General features: G+C 43.2%; 1 protein-coding gene across 3 annotated transcripts in view; it reads left to right on the top strand.

The window, feature by feature from the left end:
• The window catches only part of GEMIN8 (gem nuclear organelle associated protein 8), a 202,932-nt gene that overhangs the window by 58,108 nt on the left and 121,999 nt on the right, over positions 1-22,825 (top strand). The gene's annotated exons all lie outside the window — the stretch shown is intronic.

Genomic DNA, 22,825 nt, shown 5'->3' with positions numbered 1-22,825 from the left:
GCCCAGGTTTGCTAGGTTTTCCTAGGTGCCGGCTGAGCTAGAGACCAAAATCCACAGATAGGCTCTTTCCAAAGAACACGTCAGTTGGCAATGTAAAAATGTGATGTGTCATGTTGTCTTTTGGGGTGTTTTCTGTTGCTGGCTCTAGGCCTACCCACACAAGTATGGGTAGGCCTAGAGCAGCGGGAGACTTGGGGGAATGCTGGGTGGAAGGAAATTTGAGGCTCCTCTCAGATTCCACAACGTTCTATCACTGTTTGGGTTTTTTTTAGGGTTTTTTGCCAACTTTTGAGGTTTGCAAAGGATTCTGGTTAACAGAACCTGGTGAGAGATCCACAAGTCACCCCATCCTGAATTCCCCTAGGTATTTAGTTTTTTTTTTTTTAATTCACAGGTTTGTTAGGTTTCCCTGTAAATCACATGCTAGTATTGTGACCCAGAAATTCAGAGATGTGCAAATAACCACTGCTTCTCAACACCTTATTCTGTGCCCATTTTAGAAATACAAAGGTTCCTTGATACCTATTTTTCATTCTTTATATTTCACCAAATGAATTGCTGTATACCTGGTATACAATGAAAACCCATTGTAAGGTGCAGCTCCTTTATTGGCTCTGGGTACCTAGGTTTCTTGTTGAACCTACAAGCCCTATATATCCCCACAACCAGAGGAGTCTGCAGACGTAACCGTATATTGCTTTCAAAAATGGTATTAACTTTCGGATCAGATCTATGATCTTCAATTGTATCTGGATGACTACGAACACAGGTTATAAAGGCTGAAATACAACCCTCAAAAACCTCTAGCTTGCAATTGGCTTAAGTACACCATCCGTCCCTACATCCTTATCACCGGAAGTAAAATCAACATGGGCATCAGAGACTACATGTTTCGCCGTGCGTTTCCCTTCCCCACATAGAACACGTGTTGTGTCCTCTTTTGTCTTGGCTGGTTGTGGCGAACAGTCAGTACTCAGGTTAGCATCTGCACCATTTACCGGCCATAGCGAAAAGTCATAGACGTAAGGATTATTCCCTCTTGCGGAATTTAAAAGTCTACTGTTTGGCATTGTTAATGCAGAGTTGCTATTAATTTTAGGGTTTACTGTGCCATCTGATTTCTGGCGTACTGTGTTTTTAACAGTAGGGAAGCGCTCTTCAACATTCTCAATTTCTTGATCTAATGCACCCATTGCATTTGTGAGAAAATTAACAATAAAATAGCTGCCAGACGTTCCTACCAGAGATGGATGCAGATTTCCTTTTAGATGTGGCACTCTGTGTGGATGGAATTTGGGAACCTTCAACCTCAGCAAAAAGAGAAAAGTGAAAAAATTAAAACCAGCTTCACAGGTCTCTCACTGGCCCGGTCTTTGCCTGGGACATGAGAAGCAAAAGTGCCAGCTTTTTGAGGCCCCACCTCCTTCCAACAGACTAAGGCCCGAGGTGGATTCTGGGCAGTCGAGTCTGGCAGATTCTGGTCAGCAGAAAAGTCCCCACATGCGGGAAGCAATAGCACCATTTGTAGTACCAGCTTTGTAAGGCGCTGCCCAGTAAGTCTTGGGCTGGATTATGGGCAGTTGAGACTGGTAGATCCAGTGACCAGAAGAGTCCAGCGCTGCAGGAAGCACAAACACCTTTTGTAGCACTGGCTTTGTGAGGGCCCAATTCCTTCCAGCAGTATAATGTCTGAGATGGATTCTGGACAGTCAAGTCTGTCTGGTCCTGGTCAGCAGAAGAGAAGTGTGTCTTATCTGGCGTTGAAGGGAGACAGAAGAGGCCCATGCCATAAACTGCTACGTCCAAGTATGACAGCCGTAACCTTACAGAGGCCTCCTCTCACAGAGGCGGTTAAGTTTGTCCTGTCTTTTTTTTTTTTTTTTTTTTGCTGTAGTTGGCTTCAGCATAAAAACATCCTAATTCAAGTTTGTTCCAGTTATTGTTGGCGATGCGAGAAACTGAATGGGATGCAAAACAGTGCCCGCCTCTGCACTGAGTTGGTGACTGGGTCCAAAAGCGGTTTGTGATGATGTAGACAAATGGCAGTAATGGAATCTGTGATGAAGTGAAGGCAGACTTGACTATCCACTTTAATCTGCAGAAAAATGTGGGCCTGTGAGTGCTTATGAACACAACGGCCTTAAGGACCCTGCAGTTATCAATTGACGTGTTCAATCAATAGCTCGGTCAGCTGTACAGCACCTGCAACGTGGCTGATGTGAAAAGGAGATACGTGCGCAAAATATGTGGGTTTTTAGGTATATATTGCTTTGCAGATTCATCCTAAGGTAGCTTGATGACGAACACAAGGAAGGTGATTCAAAATCTTCCCCTGTACAAATGCAAGATTAGCTCCAAGAGGTGAAGTCGAAACTTCTTTCACTAACTTTGGGGACTGTACATTAGTGTAGACCTGGCCCTATGGCTGAGAATCACATCAACATAGAGGTGTATGCTGCCCATCCTGCTGATATACACTTTGAAATTGTAAATGTTATTAAGAAGAGGAGATTATGGGACACAATATTTGAGAAGGAAGTAGTAACAAGTTCACTCCTAAACTGCAGCGTGGCTCGGGGTACACCTCATTCACTTCACTGAGGTTTTGCATGAATAAGGTAGATGATATTTTGGAGGTTTCAGATTCTTAATCACTGACATGGGCTGCCTTGCTAGCAGCAGGTGTGCCGTTACACTATTATGAGAGTGCAGTCAAATGGCAACTCTTTTTTGTGCCAAAGTAAAAAAAGAAATGGTGAAAATCTAAGCAGAGGTAATGATGGAGAAGGTCAAGATCGTGAAACCCTGGATCTTCCCAGTAGTTACTCAAGAAGGTAAAGTAAACTGAAGATGCGAGAATCTCTGTGACCACAAGGCTCCTGAATGAACCTATAAAATGAGAATGTTTTATCACATTGCCATCAATGACATCACTCTTGTGAATGGAAACCAAATGTTTTTGTACCTTGAACTGACTACCTGATACTATCAACTACAGCTTCACATATACGGATTTCAACATATTTAAGTACATTCTCTGTTCACATAGGCATGAGAAGGTACAAAAAGCTGACCTTTAAATTGTCATTAACTGCGGAAGTGTCTTCCAGGATGCAGTCTTGGAATCCATGGTCGAGCTACTATGAAAAATGATTGTCAGCAACAACATTCAAATTCATTCTGCATTGGACAGAGCGCTTCATATGCAACTGATAGTCTTTTGAGAAAACTACAGGATAGCAGTCTCACCATGCAAGTCCCTCAGTTTTTTGGGCTCATCCTTATAAAATCTGGCGGTGACAGCAGACTAAAAGAAGGTGCAGGGCATCATCATTTGTCATGTCTCCAAATGAATTTGATGCAAGGAGCTCGCAAAGGTCAATAGATGCTTTAGATTGTTCTACCCTCACAAATAGTTGACCTGGGAAAATGCTACTTGGGCAAATAAGGTTTGATTAATTTTTAATTTTTAATTATAGGTGCCAAAAGTAATCCTTTAAACGTGTACCCTTTTTGACAAATAAATATATGCCAGAATTCTGAAAAGACATACACCAAACCACAGAACGGCCTAGTGTGCCAAGTTTGGCATAATATTGATCGGCTATAGTGGAGAGCAAAAGTTCATATACGTTGGGGTTGCCACTTCATGATCACCTCTGACAACTTTTTGCCCCCTTGACTTTTCAGTGTAAAATTTGAAATGGCATCCCAAAACTGGGCTGGTAATGAGTCTGTCGAAATAACTGGTGAAACCAAAGTCAATTTCCTATCTCTGCTATGACAGTCACTATCACCAGCTCTGATAATATTGACCTAAGAAAAAACTGCAATTGTTATAAATCGCGGAAATTCACCAATAAAGGCGAGCTTTGTGACCATACCCTCCTATTCACTGCTCCATGACGTATAATCACTGACATTCCCTTATCTGTGTCATGAAAATGTAAACAAAAGCGCAAGTACCGCTGAAAGTTACTAGGTATTCTTGATGTAATTTTATGTAGAGGGCAAATGCTAAACGTAGGAAAAAAGGCTGTCCTTTTAAAGTCTATGTAAACGGTATCATAATTATTAAAGATAACTGTTTCGTAATAAGTAGAGTTGTCTGCGTATTATTTTTTCTGACTTCCAGTTGCGTTATCTAATGTTTTCCTAATTTTGTAAATTGTGTTAATCGGTGTGTATCCATTTGAATGCCAAAATATATTGTGAGTAGTTTTTTTGCATTGCTCACGCAGTTGGCATTTTACCTCTATTGTGGTTTAAAATTTGTTGCCAAATGTACAAACTTTGCATAGGCTTGCTTTGCTGCATCTAATGCACCTATTACTGGCATCCCACAAGCGCTTTTCTGCCATCCAACCTGCCATGTTACTACCCACAAAATCTTTTGAAAGTGGGAGTACAGTCCAAATAAAAGTGGAGCATACCTTCAGAGACGTATTCACACGGCCTATTTCAAGAGTGACAGCCCTCCTAGGAAGTGCTGGTACTGGCTCAGAAAAGTGTAAATACCGATTCTAAGGGCTTGAGCTTCAGGCGGATGCAAACAGTGTCTCCTTGGTGAGCTTCTAGGTTGGATCTCCATTACCTGAACTGTATGCCATCCCTTTCAAATGTAAGGATGTTTGTGGCCTGCCAGGAGACTGCACACCTGATAAGGAGGCCCGGCTGGACTTGCCTTGTATAGCCTAGCACACTGAATGCAAGGAAGAACTTTGACACCTATTGAGATTCTGCATAAAAACTGAATCTTTCCTAGGGCCCCAGGGCACTGTGAGGGCCTCTCAATAACCAGCCAGATTGTGTGGTAATCAATAGTATGCCAAACCAAGATATAAACAAAAGCTAAAAAAAAAATCACAAGATATTGGCGCTAAGTAAGAAGATATTTTAAAAACGGCTCTGACTGTTAAAGGAGTCACAGTATTTAGATGTGTGAGAACCTGTAAGTGAATTTGTGCTCTTTGGGACATACTACCCGAAGCTCCTGCTTTAATGGATCACTAAACTTGACACTCAGAAGGAGCCCAGTGTTTATACAGCACAAACAAGGGCTCTAACAGAGATAACTGAGAGGAGGCAAAAGTAGACACAAGGTGTGGCACTGGCTTCCGAAAAGAGCGAGATCCATCTCTTGCCTAGCTAAAGAAGGCTTGAAGAACTGCCTGGGAAAGTTACACAATAAGTTCTCCAACATGGTTATTACCCAAAGGCAAGCTCAGAATGCAAATATGGTGTCCATGACAAAAGAGATCTAGAACATTGAAGCCCATGTAGCCACAAATGAAGACAATATAGTTGCAATGAGCCAAGAGCTGGAGAAATCACATGTGCAAGCCAAGATGGAAGAAGAGATCAGGGCTTATGGGACAATGTATGGATCTGGAGGATCGCTCCTGCAGAGACAATAAAACATCCATATTATGCATTATAAGGAGGAACAATTGAATGTAATTCAAAACTGTGAAATATATATTTCGCATCATCTTAAAAGAAGACCAGTCCTTTGAAGTTCCTATGAAGCAAACACATAAAGTGGTGGTTCCCAGAGATGCACCAGGGGCCTCGCCCCAGAGTACTGAACTCAAAAACACATGATCCGCAACCTGGAAGACGCCCAGGAAATTGGTCCAGCTACAAAGAGTCCTCTGATTTCGCCAGAATGGGAAGAACAAAAACTGGAATAATCCAAAGAAATGGAAAAAGGCAAAAGAACCAAGGAGAGTAACCCACCAGTGAAGGGAAGTAGAGTTATGGACTTGCTCCTCATGCACTTGGCTTTAAGATCACCTATGACTGACATGCAACATTTATGGCTAACTTGACAGCTACTGAGCACTGTTTATGATTGTAAGATTAATAATCCTGAGTTTTTGGTACCTCTTATGCGTTGCTTATTAATATTCATTCACATTTCTTTATGATCCAAGAGGTGTGAGCGCTTTGATGACTTATGGGCAGTTGAGTGAGGTGGGGAAAGCAGGGGGACACGGGAGTAGCAGACCTCCACACTACTCACTGCTACAAGGGGAAGGATCCATCCCTGCTTTTATGATAACTTTCTGTTGAGGATTTGAGATGAATGAGAGTTTGGGAGTAAGTGAGGAAAGGGTGGGGAAAGGTATGATGGATATGGATACCATGTCTCTTGATATGGTTAAGGCCTAATGATCACATTCAGTGTCGAAAGCGAAGGCTCACTGGACTGTAAAAAATGAATCTTACAATAACTTCATCAAGGTGAAAGTTTTATCCTGGGAGGTATAAGAATTAAACTTCCTGTTCGAAAGTGGATTACTGGTAAGGGCAGGTAAGTACCTACCCTTAGCAATAGTCAAACTCTGACTAGGTCCATATAGGTCTCAATAAATGAATCCCAGCTCAACCCTTGGTAGCTTGGCAACAGGCAGTTAGGCTTAACTTTGGAGACAAGTGTGTAAAGCATTTAAAAATCACAAAACAGTAAATAAGCAAAACACAATAAAAATCCAACACCAATTCATAAAATATATTATATTTTTATCTTTAAAATGACACCAAAATGATAAAAATCGGGTAAGGAGAACCCAAGATATGAATTTTTAAGGAATGAATGTTTTTTAGGGCATGGAAATTAAAAGCACCAATCTGGTCGCACTAGACTGGGGCAAAGTCAAAATTTGAGGCTGACCGCCATGGAGCCCTGCTCAACTTCAGCAAGTGGGAGGCCTCCGTCAAAAGTTTACCTTCAGACTTAGTATTTTTCTTGAAGCTTTTCTTCAGGGGAGCAAAGTCACCAGTCTGATCCTCCTTCCTTGGAGCCCTCTTCGGATATGTGTCGCAGGAGACCTCAGTAAAGGATTCTACCTTCGGACTTAGATGATTTTTTCAGTACAGAAATCTTCATGCGGGCCGAAGTTGTAATTGGATCCGACATCTCTGGAGGCCTCCTCTGATATACTGTGTGGGAAGTCCCGGTCACCTTTTTACGTCAGACTTTGCCACTTTTTTGGAGCTTTTTCTCTCTGACATCAGACGACCCTCCACAGCAAGCCAATTTTGAGTCTCCTTCTTCGGATTGCCTTTCCAGGAGCCCCCGGTGAAATCCTGGAGGTCTGGGGCTCTGGAACTTTTCAGCAGTACGAACCTGCAAGTCAGGCCGGGTCATGGTTGAGGTAAGCCAGGTTGACTCACGACATCAGGTCGGTCCCTTTATGAAGCTTTTTTCCAAAGGTTCTCCAAACTTTTGGATCTTCTTCCAGAAGGTCCTTTAGGTGTCCACAACTCACCCTAAGGTTCCAGAAGCTCTGAGCTGCTCCTTGAGGGTTAGGACTCTAAATTCCTGAATGCACCTGGTTGAAATCCAAAAAATGACCACTAGCACCTGGTCAGCTGGTCAGTTTCTGAAGGCAGGCAAAGTCCTTTTAGCGGTGAGGCCCAAGTGTGCAGCTGTTGCAGTCCTTCAGACTACAGTGTCCAAGTGCAGGTCAGGGGTCCAGCAGGGCATTCGGTCTTCTTGTATTGTTCCTGGTAGGGATCTGAGGTGTGGGTGCAGCTCTGCCATGTATATCCTTGTTCCTGGGGTGGAAAGCAGGTGTTTGGGGGGGGGGGGTAACTGTCCAGTCACAGTCAGACCACCACCCTCGTGGATGACCACTTTCTAGGAAGTGTGGCAAAAATCAGACCCGGGGAGCCACATTCTTAAAAAATCCAAAACGGCAGAATTTGCATTTTGGAGGTTAGATCTTGCTGAGTCCACCCACTAGTGTGGCTAAGTTCCCTTAACAGGGGGGCACCTGGCTGTCTGGTTTTGCAGGAAATGTGGGAGGTCCTGAGCTGCTCCAAATGTCCTTCCCTCCATTGAAGACCAGTTTGGCTGCTCTCCCCATATCCTGTTTCACCATCTGCTGAGGCAGATCTTCTCCACCAGGCACTTCCTTTGTCTTCAACCCAGGACACTTTACACCCCATCAAGTCAGCCTGGCCAGGCTGTCAGAAGGTGGCCAATCGGAGAAGGGCATAATAGAGTTAAAGTTGGCAACTTTCAGGTAGAGTTCTAAAACTCTTTCCCTGAACTAGTTATATTAAATTCAACAATGACAAACTGTTGTTGTTATTATATTATAACATTAGGTTTGATACCAAACTTGAGAGATCTAGCTCCTTTTGAGACTTTATTAATTAAAATAGGTTCCCCATCTTAGCCAAAGGAGCCCATTCACTAAAATGAGGGAAAAACTTTTTTTTTTTTTTCTTTTTGGCTCACCAGGGATTACAAAACATCTTTAATAAGTTGGAGGCACCTAGGGCACACCTTGGAGGTGACATGTATGTAAAAATAAGATAGTTTAAGACTTTGGTAGTACTTTTAATTCCAAAGTCGAATTTGGAGGTAACTTTAATTTAAAAGCAACCAGCAAGGCAGGTCTGCCTTTAAAATGTCACTGGACACCTCAGCAGTGCGCATATGGGCGTACTACCTGTGCTGGGGTCCTTAACCCTATATGCCCTAGGATATACTAGGGACTTATAGGTAGTTTGGCATAGCCAATTATAATTAGCCTAATTAGCTTACTCCTTTTAATCAGAGCACACGCCCCCGGGACTGTTGAGCAGTGCCCAGGGCACCCTCAGACTCTGGAAAACACCAGCAACAAGTGAAAAATGGGGTCAAAAAGTTAGGGGGCTTCTGCAATCAGCCCAGGTTTCTCACACTTGCCAGCTAAGGAGCAGAACATTTGGAGAGAAATTAAGAAGGCATTGCCTGATGGTGTGTGTCTCCAGCAAACCCTTCTAAGATCAACAGATTTTGGTTTCATGAAAAATAACCACTAACCCAATCAATATATCACCTCTACAGAAACGAAAAAAAGGGAGGAGTCTTGATATGCCTACATAAGGATCTACATTTTGAGGAAGTTAAAGTAATAAAGGATTTGCGGGAGGGCTGGTCCATTTATCTGGAGGGGAGATGTCTTTATCATAGTCTCAACAATTTAAAAGTATATATATCCCCTAGAGTCCAGCCAGGAAGCTTTTGTGCTTGAATTGCTGACCAAGATCATGGTTTATTAGCTTAATTGTTGTGGGGAGTCAAGTCTCTTGATATATGGAGAGAAAACAAAATCCTGACTCTGCTGAGTTTGCATGTTTCTCTAATGTCCGTAGAACTTATTCTAGTATAAATTTTGGCCTGAGGCACACCGTGGATAGTGAAAACCACTGGTTCGATCATATGTGGCACAATAGCAGTTACGGACTATGCCATGCTAGTGTAGAATGGAAAGAAAAAGGAACCATCTAGGGGAAGAAGAAGCTGGAAATTGGATAAAGCACTACTTAAAGATAGACTTATCACCCAATTCCTACGAGACACTACCAACCAATACTTTGAGGAAAATGATTATGGGATAGTGCTCCAGGTGTTCTTTGGGATGCCTTCAGAGATATTATAAGGGGACAGTGTATATCGGAAAGATCTGCTCAAAGAAAATCCTATAGTCTGTGTTGGGAAGCTTTGGGAGCAGAACTCCTTTTAGCAGCAAACAGGCACTGACTAGTTGGATCATTCGGATCCCTGCAGAAAATGACAATATTGAAGGGTCAGATTAACCTCCTGGCTATGGAGAAATCGAAGAAGACTCTGTTATGCCTGAAATAACAATTTTACAAGAAGGCAGATAAAATGTATGCACTCCTGGCCAGTAGATTAGGGAAGGCTAAATTTGTCCAGACACTGGAAGGAGGAGGGGACACTTCCTTCACTGTGGAAGAGTGTAAGAGAAGGGTATTTATGAGCTGTTGTTCAACACTTTTTATTTGAAAGAAAAAGTGCATCTGACCAAGGTAGATACCTTTTGTTAAGGTGATCAATCTTCCCATTCTGACCACAGCTAATCGTGACGCGTTAGAAGAATTGATCCCACCTGAGAAGTTCCGAAAGCCGATCTCTGACCTCTGCCTGAATAAAGGCCTCAGCCCGGATGGGCTAATTAACAGCTTCTATAAATACTTTTGCAGGGAACTAATTCTGTACCTTATGGAGGTATTCAACTCTTTTCTCAAAATGTGAGAAATAGTAATCACTATGATTGAGGCCAACATGACCCCAACATATAAAGCAGATAACCAGCAAGTAGATGTGAGGCAGATGCTTTCAAATTAATTTGCAAAAATATCAATTAAGATGCTGCTAAATAGACTGATGCTTCACTTTCCCTTTTAATTCACCTAGACCAATTAGGACCTATAGCCAAGTTGCAGATGATAATATGTGAGTGCAACACCTTATAGAAAAAAGCCAACTGTCGAAAAATCTCCATGGCCATTCTGTCTGTAGATGCTGAAAAAGCATTGGGCAGAGTGAGCTGGTTGTTTCTTCGAGTGCGTATAGGTGCTGTACTAGGCCCACATATGATAATTTGGATAGAGACAAATTAAAATCATCTAGTGTCTGATACGTTAGTCAATGGGGTGAAAAGACCATACCTCTGTGCTGTGGCACTGGTCAAGTCTGCCCCCTTTACTTTTTGTATTAGTGATTATATAGTGATGCTACAATCATGAGGCAACATCCAGATACCCAAGGCATGCCATTTGGGGATAATCATCATAAAAGTCATCTTTTGCTAATGATATCCTTTTGACAGTATTAGAGTCAATGACTTCTATTCTGCTGACCTTTGAAATGATAGTGCAGTTTGGCAAAGTGTCGGGGTTTAAGGTTAACTTGGAGAAATCATAGCTATTGAATGTGGAACTCCTGCAAACAGATGTGGGCTATACCATTTTGCATACCCTGTTCTGCTTGCCCAAGGAAAAGATTCAATATTTGGGATTTTGTTGCCTGGAAACATCCCATTCTTTACAATGCTGCGTACCCCAGACTGTTCATCGCCATCAACACTGACTTGTGCAGAACCTGTATATATTGTGGCTAGACAGGTTGGCCACAGTGAAAATGAATTTTCCTCCAAAATTATTATGTCTTTCAAGCTCTGCTATTGTTCTTCTCTAAGATTGATATGAAAACTCTGCAATCAGCTATAGATAGTTTTATATGGGGGAGGGAAGCAAGCACACATTTTCCAAAGGGTGCTTGAAGACAGATAGAAGATCAGGGGTTTGCGTCTACAGGACTTGAAATGTTAGGACATTGGTTATGCCTGGATGCAGCAGTGAGGGGCCTGGTCACATGGGTATTACTATGGCTGTCCAGGACCTCTAGAGCCCCCTGTATTCTACTTCCCGGAAATAATGCAGTCCAAAATTGAAATATGGGACTTGGCAACAAGGAGGCAGAGTCTCACCTCTTTCCTATCCCCCTACGCACCACTTTGACACAACCAGGATTTTGACCCGGGGAATACTGGAGAGGGAGCAAGGAGATGGCAGGAAAAAGGATACAAAATGGCCCGGGACCTTTTTCGAAGTGGATTCATAAAATTGTTTGCCCAGTGTAAAGATAAATTTAAGCTTGGAGAACCCGTTCAAAAGATGTATTTACATTTGAGGCATTCGGCAGTGTATCAGAGTGATAGACTGTGACTAGGCCGCTGACACAGTAGGAAAAGTTGTTCACTACATACACATAACCTAAAACTCCAGACTCGGTCAGCAACTGCTCAGAGCTGGTGGATAGAGGGCATAATGTTCAATGGCCATTTGCCAAGTTGGCTCCCTTTATTAAACTCATGTGTTTTGCCCCAACTGTGGCAGAAACTGTCCAGATATATCAGCCCTGTATAAAAGTGTACAATACAGTATAAACATATGGTACTCTACATCACACCAATGAAACTGAAACAGATGTATACTCCTGAGACAGGCAGAAGGCTTTTTTGGGGACTTCTTATATAACGTCAGTCTTCTCTCTTGAAGGCAAATCATTCTCTTTTGAAGACATAAATGCTTCCTATACAACTGGTCTAGTCCTTAATTTGAAGCTTTATTGAATAATCTCAGGCCAACGCGTGTTTCGCTACACATGTTGCTTCCTCATGGCCAATAGAGATGAATAGTCAAAATTTCAATAATGGAAATACATTGTTGACTAGCCACAAACAATTAGAATGTCAAATTAAGTCAGCAAAATGGTGATCATGCTATTAATATGCATATTGAAAAGTAAACTGTTAAGAACATAATTATGGGTCCAGCGCGCTAAAATGTTGAATAGGGCAATAAGTGCAGGTAATCATGACATGATAATCGTGACAATAGGTGAATGCAGCAGTAAAACAACGGACCAAATGATAACCTCTAATCATTTCATTAACAGTTTAATTTTCAATATGGATTATCAATAGTATGATCGCCATTTTGATGACTTCATTTGACTTTCTAATCGTTTGTGGTGTGTCAAGAATGTATTTTGATTCTTGACATTTTCACCTGCGCCATCACTGGAGTCTCTTCCTGATCTGTGTGGTATAGATAAGAAAGTAAATGCTCAGGATTGGTGGCTAAAAATAATTTTCTCAGTATCTAAAAGGAACGGGGATTGACAGAAAAGGCTGGGGAAACAACATATTTAAGCCCCGTAGGAGAAAATACAAAAAAATACATCTAGAGGGGTCTAGAGGATGTCCCCCTTGAAATCTATTAATAAGACACAGGAGCTGTCTTTGCTTAGGTCATCACAATGCTGGATTCCATGAGACTTTAATTGGGAAATCCCCTTAAGTTTGTGAGTAACAGGCATCAGCGGGTGAAAGCTAATGGGCACCGGGGGGGGGAGTATAGTATGTCCATGCACACCATTCTCAGAATTCCATTCAAGGCCCTAATGGTCTCCTAAATGTGCAGGGTGGGCTGTGGATGTGCAAACCAACTATTGTAACGAGATGTGTGATGAACCATCTTTTGTCACCTCCAAATGTAGCATATACAGGGATCGGGGTGCCAGTAATATGCAAAATGTACCTGTGTGCATAGATGGTAAGACTCCGTATTAGGAGCCTCAAAACCACCCTGTTCGAAAGGTATCCCATCTGATTAGGGGGCTGTTTACATGTCCAGGCCAATTTGATAAGCAGAGTTAGCACTGTGCGAAAAAATGACTTGGTGAACAGAAGAGGTATGTCCACAAAGAGGTATATTCATTTCGGGAGTATTACCATCTTCATAAGGCCAATCCTTAAGAAGCAACAACCAACGTTTAATTTAGTCAATGACCTTGGAGATGGCCACCATATAGCTCACCAGATGAATCTCCTGCAGTAGGACAGTTTCTGGATCTTGTCCAGAGAGGTACTTCCACAGAATGCCACTTTTTGCTTACTAGTTAGGCCATTGACATTCCAGGAGAGTATTTTTTTTTTTTTAGAGTTAACCCTGAGGGTGCCTGAGACCGTTTGCATCCCGCCATGTTTCGGTATGTCAAAAGCTGATCAGGCAGCCAGACCTTCCTTAGATTGTATCTTGACAAATTGTGACCCCTCCTGAGGCCCTTCTCTCCTTTCTCCAGAGATGCAGGCTGAAAACTACCTATGACCCCAATGCTTCAGGAGTCTGTTGCCACAAATGAATGAAATCCTAAATTATGTCGGATCAGTTCAAATACTGTGCATCAAACAATTCACACCGCTACAAGTATACAGCCAAAAGGTGGGTGTGACTCTGCCGAGTGAACAGTACTAGTTGTTCACCAGCTATGGCGCCGGGCCTGTCCTAGGTCATTGCAGCACTGGAACCCTCCTCTGCCCTTGAACCATTAACCTAACATATTGGGTGTCACTGGAGTGACCACTGGGAGCGCCACCTCTTCAAGTCACCTGCGGACTCCATGTAATTGCTTCATGATTTCTATGAGTCTTTCAGCAATGTGGCACATTTGGCGCTTGTGGTCAGGGATTGCAGCTGCTGGATTTCTGCCACCACTTTGGCCGTCTCCATCTCCGCCTGGTTCCTCAACAGGGTTGCAGATGAACGCTGGTAAGGCTTCAGTTTATGCTTCCGTCTCTGCCACTTCCGCAGCTGTCACAAAGCAATGGGAACTGTCATGGTCAATGATTCTTAACTTGGCTGGGCAGAATAGAGCTTACTTGAGGTTTACTGTTCTCAGGTTGCCTTTCACCCCAAAAAAGGTTTATCTCTGCCGGTGTACCACTTTGGTGTAGACTGGATATATACATTCTCACAGAATCATTAACCCCCCCACCCCACCCCTCCTCCCCGGGCCATTGAAACATGCCACCTGCAAAATGTTGGCACTATCTCAAAAGTTGAACAGTCTTGCGAACGCTGGTTGGGGTGGCGCCTCCGGCAGCCCACTCAGAACCGTGTGAACTCTCTCAACCCTGTATATATTAGTGGCCTTGCCCCGGGAGCTGTGGGGAGGAGCCATTTGTCCAGAAATAGTTCCTTGATTGGGCCCTCTGCGCTCCCCAGAAGCCCCACCAGCCTTGCGTTGTTGCACCAAAACCAGGCCTCCGCATCTTTCCCTCGATCCTGAAGGTGGGTTGTTGTTTTCTTCATCTCACGTACCTTATTGCTCATCTTGAAAAGTGCAGGTTTCAGGTGTGCCTACGTGGTTTCCGTTTCACCCACCCTCTCTGTAAACTCCGCAAGAGTCCTAAGTCCAGGGCCACTGCCTCAACTTTGTTTTCCCGTGCGGCTTTGGTATCCCCGATCGCCTCCAGGATTGCCACTGTGTGGGCCGCTAAGCTCACATCTCAATCTACAGAGTGCGATCCCATTCCAGACCTCTGGGTAGATCCTTCCCCATTTTCTGCGATTTCCCCAGTCCAAGACGGTCCACAGCATTCAGCTAAATGCTCCACCTCTTCAACCTTAGCCGCCTTACTGAGGGAGGCCTCCCTCCCACCCATCGCCCAAGACCCCCTGCCCACGGGGCCCAACCCCTGGGAGCCAACCTAGCACCCACAGGCCAGGCCAGACGAGCAAAGCAGGCCTTGCACTACGTGGACAGTAGTAAAGCCCCCTCCTGCAGACATGAGCGTCCCTGATTGCACCAACTGCAAGGCTCACAGGTCTTGTTCTGTGCTGCTCCACTTCACTGATGTACTTTCTCTCAAGGTGTCACAACCGGTGTGGGCCCTTGGCCGTCTGCCCAAGGTACAGCAACAACCTCTGCTTTTAATGGGCAGGTCACCTGAGGTGCTCCAAATCCTTCTGCACCTCTTCAGAATGTGGTGGCCACCGCTTATAGTTATAGGACCCCGCCCCCAGCTGGTCCTGAGGTCATCACCAGCACCTCTCGCTGCCTTGCCCAGCCTCTACAAATGCCACTTCCGGCACACCCACTACCCCAGGCTACAGGAGTGTATTGCATCCCCTGTCCCTATGAGGGCTGCCCGGTGGTCAATTCCGGCCCTCCTTGGCCACCGATTTGCTAGTCACCACTTAAATTGGCCCACTGCTGTGGCCTTGCTCGGAGCCCAGGCACTGCAGCTATTTTGGGTCACTGTGGCGGCCTGGAGGAATTGATGCGAAACACAGCCACACCGTGGGGATGTTTGGGCTCCCTGAGTGTCGTACCGGTTCCTCCAGGGGCCCTGCGCCAGGTTTGTGCTGCAGGATTTAGCTCTGGGGCCTCAGAAGAGACACCTCCAATGGGCTCACTGCCAGATTTCAGGCTCGTGAAAACTGCTCCATTCACAGCTGTCTATGCCCAAGTAACTCTTCCTTTTGAAGTCTTCAGCCACTTTTTTTCCCCTAAAGTTGCCAACTTGGGCTGTAACGTCACAGCCTCTGTACTGATGTGTTTTCAAGCTCTTCTCTACTCCCATCTTTTTTTTCAACATTATTTTGATTCATGAAAATGACGCTCTCATTTCTTTCCTCTGTATGTTCATTTTCTTAGTCTGTCCATTACTTTGGCTTTCTTTACTCCCCACCTCCGCCCTCTCTTCACTTCACATGCGACTTGGATCCTCGTTTCTACTCTCCCTATCCCTGCCCTGGCTCAGGCCTCATGTAGGCACATGGCTTGGTACTTCGTTTACCATGCATGCCCCTCATCCCCTCTCTTATCCTCCTGATTACAGAAGGCACAGCTCTGTGCTATGCATTAGTATGCACCCCGGCCGGCCAGTCTGTGATTTCTTTAGAAGTGACAGCCACTCCGCTATGGGGGAGGAGCGTCACCCCACTGCTGAAAGGCAGCATAAAGCATTAAAATGATAATAAATGTATTTTATTATCATTTTATTTTTTGCTTACTCTGCCAGTCTGTGTCAGGTGTATGGCGGGACCAAGCTCTGCGTCAAAAGAGGGAGCCGAGTGGAGAACCAGAGCAGGCTACCAGTCCCAAACTGAGTGGCATTTCAACCCGCTCAGACCAGTCCCAGTCCTTCTCTCATTCTGGATAACGGCATGAGAGGAGCATCTGCATTGGGTGGGGAGGAGAGCAAGTACAGATGCACTGAGGCGGCAGGAGCAGAGGAACACTGAGGCGGCAGGTAAGTCTATATTCTTTTTTATTACTTCCCCCCCACGCTCCATGCGCTCCCCCAGCAAGAGTTAGTTATGAGCAATCATTTGTTGTACCCTTATCAGCGCTTCTTGTCCTACCGTCGAGAAGATGTCCCCTGTTTTAAGCACTATAGCAGACTGCTCCATTTGGTGATCAGCCTGGTGCCTGCTCCGTGTCTCTTCTGGAGGTTCAAAATGGAGGAGCTACTGAACTGAAAGTTTGAAGCAGGCTCATGCCTGAAGACTTGCTCAGCTTGAGGTCCCATTGGAACCTCAAGCCCAGGTCAAGCTTTTATGTTTAATGTAGCTTCTGCCTACCTCTACCCAAGATGTTACGGTGATAGCTGCTGTCTTGGGAAACCGGTTTGAATCTCAGCATCGGGTCAACATTCTGTGACCCTGGGTAAATCACTTAATTTTCCCTTGTCTATAAACATTGAATGTGTCCTTGTGTACTGTAATTAGTGCTCACGTAGAACACTCCAATAACTTTTGGTAGAGTTTGTGCTATATTTTAAAAAGTGCACTAAGAGGTAAAAAAACAGAGACTTACCTTAAGGAAAGATTTGTACAAAGTAAAACAAGAAAGCCTGGGTAGATCACGGCTCCCCCACTTAAATTGTGTGATTTTAGGCAAATATTTTATTTCACCAAAACATTTTTTTCATATAGTATATGAAGGCACTTTGAAATATTTGAGTTTACTTCTCAGTGCAGTGCTGTAATGGGCCCTATTAATGTCAAAGCTTCCGTATGTTAAAGAAATATGTGTTCCTAATTTTCCATAGACTTTATTAATGTTTTACATGTAGTTTGTTGTATGTTTCGCATAGCAAATATTTTCAGAGCTTGGCTCGTGCACTGTTTCAAAGATCCAAGCCAGACCCTTGGCTTGACTTTTTAGCCAGAATATCTTTAGTCCTGTCCTTGGCCTTTGAGAGGCGCAGCCCACCCTCCGAGGAGTTAAGGCTAGCAGCCGTGAAAATAACATTCCACGGTGCCTCATTCAGATTTCAGAGGCAGATGTTAGCACCTCAGGATCTGTCCCCCAAATCGTCACACGGCTCAGTGAGAGTCTTTAATTTGAGATTCTTGCTTCGCAGCAGTGTTGGCGACTAGTTACTCAGAATATGCTTACACTTAGACTAGAATCATCCTACTGGGTCCACCTCATGTTGATGTCTTGTATGTCAATCTTTAGATCTTAGATCTCAGATCTCGTTGCTGATGTCTACCCGTGGCTTTGTAATGCTTTTGGTAAAAGATTTCTTGAGACCAGTAATAGAAATGATTAGCGATTTATTAAAGTTATGTGCCCAACATTATGGTCATTTTTGTACTAAAACGAAAACGCTGTACTTTGCAAAAAATTGCATTCTTTTGTGCTCGACAAAACTAGGCCCGAGCTAGTTCAAAACGCCACCTTGAATCCTAACACTTCCACGATGTGTTTTCACTTCTCTCATCACACATAACACAATGTGCATCTGTATAATGCTCTATGTTGATATGCTGTTCTCCAAGAAACCACAGAAAAATATTTTCCTACATTCAAGTCAATTCAATTCAATTTTATTAAGGTGCATAATTAATCAAAACCATTACACCATCTGACCAAACAAAGAATTCAATTAAACAAAATTCAGTTTACATCATTTTCAGTTTAAACCCATAAAGTAACCTAAAAGCCAATAGCAACAAAATCAGAATTTTAAAACACTCCAATGTTTAAGCTGAAAAACGTGTGTATAGTTCAGTTTCGATAGTTTTAACTCCTTCGCTGCCAGGCCTTTTCCCCCTCTTGTGCCAGGCCTTTTTTTGCCTATTTGGGGCAGTTCCCACTTAGGCCCTCATAACTTTTTGTCCACATAAGCTAACCAAGCCAAATTTGCGTCCTTTTTTTCCAACCTCCTAGGGATTCTAGAGGTACCCAGACTTTGTGGGTTCCCCTGAAGGAGGCCAAGAAATTAGCCAAAATACAGTGAAAATTTCGTTTTTTTCAAAAAAATGGGAAAAAGTGGCTGCAGAAGAAGGCTTGTGGTTTTTCCCCTGAAAATGGCATCAACAAAGGGTTTGCGGTGCTAAACTCACCAGCTTCCCAGCTTTCAGGAACAGGCAGACTTGAATCAGAAAACCCAATTTTTCAACACAAATTTGGCATTTTACTGGGACATACCCCATTTTTACACTTTTGTGTGCTTTCAGCCTCCTTCCAGTCAGTGACAGAAATAGGCATGAAACCAATGCTGGATCCCAGAAACCTAAACATTTCTGAAAAGTAGACAAATTCTGAATTCAGCAAGGGGTCATTTGTGTAGAACCTACAAGTGTTTCCTACAGACAATAACAACTAAAAAAGAAAAAGATTGAAATTGAGGTGAAAAAAACATAAAAGTTCTCTACGTTTTACTCTGTAACTTTTTCCTGCAATGTCAGATTTTCGAAAGCAATATACCGTTACGTCTGCTGGACTCCTCTGGTTGCGGGGATATATAGGGCTTGTAGGTTCATTAAGAACCCTAGGTACCCAGAGCCAATAAATGAGCTGCACCTTGCAGTGCGTTTTCATTCTATACCGGGTATACAGCAATTCATTTGCTGAAATATAAAGAGTATAAAATAGCTATCAAGAAAACCTTTGTTTTTCCAAAAGGGGCACAAGATAAGGTGTTGAGGAGCAGTGGTTATTTGCACATCTCTGAATTCCGGGGTGACCATACTAGCATGTGAATTACAAGGCATTTCTCAAATAGATGTCTTTTTTACACACTCTCCTATATTTGGAAGGAGAAAATGTAGAGAAAGACAAGGGGCAATAACACTTGTTTTGCTATTCTATGTTCCCCCAAGTCTCCAGATAAAAATGATACCTCACTTGTGTGGGTAGGCCTAGCGCCCGCGACAGGAAACGCCCTAAAACGCAATGTGGACACATCCCATTTTTTTTAAAGAAAACAGAGGTGTTTTTTGCAAAGTGCCTACCTGTAGATTTTGGCCTCTAGCTCAGCCGGCACCTAGGGAAACCTACCAAACCTGTGCATTTTTGAACACTAGAGACCTAGGGGAATCCAAGATGGTGTGACTTGTGGGGCTCTGACCAGGTTCTGTTACCCAGAATCCTTTGCAAACCTAAAAATTTGGCTAAAAAAACACATGTTCCTCACATTTCTGTGACGGAAAGTTCTGGAATCTGAGAGGAGCCACAAATTTCCTTCCACCCAGCGTTCCCCCAAGTCTCCCGATAAAAATGATACCTCACTTGTGTGGGTAGGACTAGCGCCCACAAAAGGAAATGGCCCAAAACACAACGTGGACACATCACATTTTTTCATAGAAAACAGGGCCTACCTGTGGATTTTGGCCTGTAGCTCAGCCGGCACCTGGGGAAACCTAGCAAAAACCAGCACGTTTTTGAAAACTAGAAACCCAGGGGAATCCATGATGGGGTGACTTGTGGGGCTCTGACCAGGTTCTGTTACCCAGAATCCTTTGCAAACCTCAAAATGTGGCTAAAAAAACACATTTTCCTCACATTTTGTGGCCTAAAATAAATTTACCCCCCTCCGGGAGTGACCCTGGCCTACGGGGTCGCTCCCCCTGCGTGACATTGGCGCCAAAAAAAAAATCCCCGGTGCCTAGTGGTTTCTGCCCCCTTGGGGGCAGATTGACCTAGAAATGCTCTAAATACAATTTGCCCCCCCAGGGGAGCGACCCTTGCCTAATGGGTCGCTCCCCATCTCTAAAAAAAAAAAACAACAAAAAAAAAAAATTGCCCTGGGGGCAGAAATGGCCTAAAATAATAACCCCTCCCCCCCCAGGGGAGCGACCCTTGCCTAAGGGGTCGCTCCCCTTGCGTGAAATTCACGAAAACAAAAAAAACTCCCTTGTGTCTAGTGGTTTCTGCCCCCCTTGGGGGCAGATTGGCCTCATCAAAATAGGCCAATCTGTCCCCAAGGGGGGCAGAAATGGCCTAAATATAATTTGCCCCCTAGGGGAGCGACCCTTGCCTAAGGGGTCGCTCCCCACCTAAAAAAAAAAAAAAACAGAAAAATAGAAAAAAAAATGATCCCTGGTGCCCTCGAGGTTTCTGACCCCCCCCCCCCCCCCCCCCAGGGGAGCGACCCTTGCCTAATGGGTCGCTCCCCATCTCTAAAAAGAACAAACAAAGCTTCCAAGCAGAGCTTCCAGCGCGATGGGGGAGACCCTGTGACTAATCAGCTCGCGCGCTAACGTCACGGGGGTGAGGGGGATCGGGGGTGAAAGGGGAAGGGCTTCCCCTTTCATCCCCGCCTTGGGGAGGTGGGTGGGGTGCACAGGGGGGGGCGCTAGCGTTCCCCCAAGTTCCCGTGCCTTGGACGAGGTCACCTCGGGAACTGTAGCCTTGGACGAGGTCACCTCTTCTAAGGCACAGAACGGGTTAAAAAGGAATACAAGTAAATATATATATATATATATATATATATATATATATATATATATATATATATATATATATATATATATATATATATATATATATATATATATATACATATATATATATATACATATATATATATATATTTTTTTTAAACACAATTCGTGCTACAGAAAGACTGTCGACTGCCTCTTTTAAATTCCTCTTATTTTGTACTTTCACTTTTTTAGATGCAAGGCGTAAGAATTGTATTAATCTTGCGTTAAATATAGTGCAGATGATTTAAAATTAGCGATCACCGCTTGTCTGCACATTCCTTTACCTCTCTGATTAAAGGCAACCTTAATGTCCTTTCTTGCCTGTGGTACTGTAGGTCTATCCTTTCATAAGACAGTCATTGTTTTGAAAGTAACTCAATTTGTACAAACACATTTGATGACATTAGGTGAGTAATGGTGGTTTAATATTCATCCAGCAGATAGAATTGGAATGTATTAGATGCTGTATTACATTTCGTATTCTGAATTTCTGTAATTACACAATCATTTTATGTTGGCAATCATTTTCATTGTGAATTTTGTTATACAAGGTGTTTAATCAGTCTGGATGGCCGTGACTTAGAATATTAATTTGGCTTCATGTCATTCTCTTTGCTGCATGTGATTGAGCATTGTGCTATTTGCTTATATTGATTTACCATGCATTCTGACTATTATTTTTGCCTTCTCTACTACACTTGTAATTATTTAATCACCCTTCATGGTTTCGAAGCTTGTAGAAGGCTCACCCCCTTTTGTTATTTGTAGCTTATTTAATTGACTATGCTAATTGTTAAACTTTTATCTATTGGAACACATAGTCTTGTGTTCTTGGGGTTAATTCTTTCTCTGATCCTATGTAGTTGGTTCTTCTTAGATTATCTGACAAGATAATGTCAACTTCATCTTTCAGTTCTAGTAGGCAGTATTTACCATCCCAGCATCACATCTGAATTCCAACAAAAGGCTATTTATTCATCAAAACACAAGATTCAACCAAATCTCATAAAGCATTGCCAAAGCAAATAGGCTTCATGGATGAGAACCATTGGCTTGCCATTGCTAGTTTGTTTTGCTAACAATTTTGAGCTGTTTGAATCTATGGTCAGTTGCCTAGCCCATCTATTTTAGGTGCTATACTCAAAATGTGGTGCAGTTAGTGCAAGGGGTCAGAAGTTATCCAGGAAAAATACTTTGGGGCTATGCAAAGGAAATTACCATGTTTAGTTTTGCTTTCGGTAATGTCTAAACTACTAAACAGATTTACTCCTGCCTTGGCAAGAAGACAGAATTTTATGGAGTAGGTCCTTTTTTTGGTTTGTTGTAAATCTGTTGTGCGGTGTGTAGATGTTAGTAATTAAATTGAATTGTCAATGCACAGTAGGACATGTTATTTTTATACATAGCTGTACTGTTTGGATCACTTTATCATCCTTTGGACAGACATTTTGAATTTTTAAAACACCTCATTGATTAGCATTTATTATAGTTTGTGATCTGCCCCCTCATTATGTGGACCTGCTCAGTTCTGAGTTGTCAGAAGTATCTGAGAATATTCTTCCTTGCCAGCCGTGTTGGTCCACTTAAACTACCATATAGGCATTTCGCTTGGGGGTATTCAGAGGCAATTTAAACATGTTTTAAGTGGTACAAAATTCAATCCATCCCTGAAGCAAGTGGGTAGGTGATCCTAGTAAGGGTTGCGGATGTAATAGTTTGTATCTGCGGGTATTCAGGAAGTATATGATGACCAGGAACATGTATCATCTGCAGAAACCTGCTAATAAGTAATGGAGAAGCCCCATGCCATCTGTGGCTCATTTTCACCACTATTATAATCATAATTCTTATATGTCCACGTGTGGAAAAAAGTGATAAAGTATAGATACTTGCTGTATAGGCCTTGTTAGTTTGAGTTAGTTAAATCCAAACCCTCCTAAATTGGCCA

This window comes from Pleurodeles waltl, chromosome 8 (genome assembly GCF_031143425.1).
Source record: "Pleurodeles waltl isolate 20211129_DDA chromosome 8, aPleWal1.hap1.20221129, whole genome shotgun sequence".
Lineage (NCBI taxonomy): Eukaryota > Metazoa > Chordata > Amphibia > Caudata > Salamandridae > Pleurodeles > Pleurodeles waltl.
This window is presented reverse-complemented; position numbering and strand designations above follow the sequence as displayed.